Genomic DNA, 1809 nt, shown 5'->3' on the forward strand with positions numbered 1-1809 from the left:
AGGTCGAGGCTGCGATGGCCGGGAGCGGCCACTGCACTCCATTCTGGGTGACAGAGTGAGACTCCAACTCAAAAAAAAAGACAAAAAAGATGTTGCTAGGGTCTGAATACGTCATCTCCAAAATTCAGTGTTGCCAACATGATAATATTAAGAGTTGATTAGGCCACGGGAGCTCCTCCCTACAAACGCGATCAAGCCTCAGGGTAAAGGAGGCATCACGCCGCATGCCGCTGACTTGCTCTTCTGGTCTGCTGCCATGTGAGGACACGCAAGCCTTTGTCTCTCCTGCCGTCCACCTTCTCCCCGTGAGGGAGCAGCAAGAAGGCCCCGGCCAGACACCGGCATCTCGGTCTTCACCTTCCCAGCCTCCCGAACGGGGAGACGTAAACATCTGCACTTGCAGACTGCCCAGCCCGTGATATTTCCTTGTGGCACAAGACAGACACAAAGAGATGTCAATACTAGACAGAGCAATCCACAGATGTAATGCAATCCCTATCAAAAACCCAACGATGTTTCTTACAGAAATATAGAAAAACCCATCCTAAAATTCACGTGGTACTTAAACAGCCAAGACAATCTTGAACAGGAGGAACAAATCTGAAGGCCTCACACTTCCTGATTTCAAAACTTTCTACAAAGCTACAGTAATCAAAACAATATACAACAATCAAAACAGTGGCACAAAGAGAGACATACAGACTAATGGATAGAGAAATAACCCTTGCATTTATGGTCAAATGACTTTCAGCAAGGGCACCAAGACCATTCAGTACGGAAAGGACAGTCTTCTATTCAGCAAATATGACTGAGAAGACTAGAAATGCACATGCAAAAAAATGAAAGGGACCTCTACCTTATACTATCTATAAAAATTAACTTGAAACGGATCCAAGACCTAAGCCCAAGAGCTAGCTAAAAGCCAGCTAACACTACAAAACTCTTAGTCAAAGACACAGGGAAAGAGCTTCATGACATTGGACTTGGCAATGACTTCTTGGATACAATGAGAAAGAACTGGAGATTGTTGCACAACAATGTGAATATCTTAATACTACTGAACTGCACTCTTAGAAATTGTTAAGATAGTGTCTTACTCTACGCCCCCCAAATCTTAATTCACTCCAGTATCAACTCTCAAGTCCAAAATCACATCCAGATCTCATCTAAATGAGACATGGATGAGACTCAAAGTATCTTAAGTCATCCTGAGTCAAAATTCCTCTCCAGTTGTGAACCTGTGAAACCAGACAAGTTATGTGCTTCCAAAATACGATGGTGGGACAGGCACAGGAATAACATTCCCTTCCAAAAGGGTGACATAAGAAAGAAAAAAGACCCCAAACCTAGCAAGGCAAATTCTAAAGATCTTAAGGTTCAGGCATAATCCTCTTTGCCTAGACGTCTTGCCTTCCAGATCCACAGAGTTGTGGTCCTACCTTCTGGACCCACCTCAGTGGCTCTGCTGGGTAGGGTTGGGGGCCACACCTCAAAGGCTCCAGGGGAGCCCTCCCCCAAGGCTCCAGGCAGCCCCACCTCCAAGACTCCAGGTGGCCCACCCCTAAGACCTCTGGCAAAGGCCATGCGGGCTGATTAAACTGAAACAATGGTCCCATGCTTTGAAACCAAGGAGGCTGCCCTCAAAGTCACTGAACCACTTTTAGGGTCCTTCTTCCCTTTTCTTGAAGAATGGCTCACATTCACAGCTCTGTACTCTGGTCCCGTAGGATCTAAGAAATATGACAGCCATCCTTCACTCTGTCCTCTCTAATTCAAGCTGGTGGCATCTTTGCTGATACAGTCCCAAGT

The 1809-nt window shown here is 45.9% G+C and overlaps 1 protein-coding gene across 1 annotated transcript in view; it reads right to left on the minus strand.

Annotated features, from left to right (window-relative positions):
* The window catches only part of LOC103275551 (NADH dehydrogenase [ubiquinone] 1 alpha subcomplex subunit 9, mitochondrial), a 43273-nt gene that overhangs the window by 12933 nt on the left and 28531 nt on the right, over nucleotides 1–1809 (minus strand). The gene's annotated exons all lie outside the window — the stretch shown is intronic.

This window comes from Carlito syrichta, unplaced genomic scaffold, assembly GCF_000164805.1.
Source record: "Carlito syrichta isolate Samal-C Ts95f unplaced genomic scaffold, Tarsius_syrichta-2.0.1 Scaffold315540, whole genome shotgun sequence".
Lineage (NCBI taxonomy): Eukaryota > Metazoa > Chordata > Mammalia > Primates > Tarsiidae > Carlito > Carlito syrichta.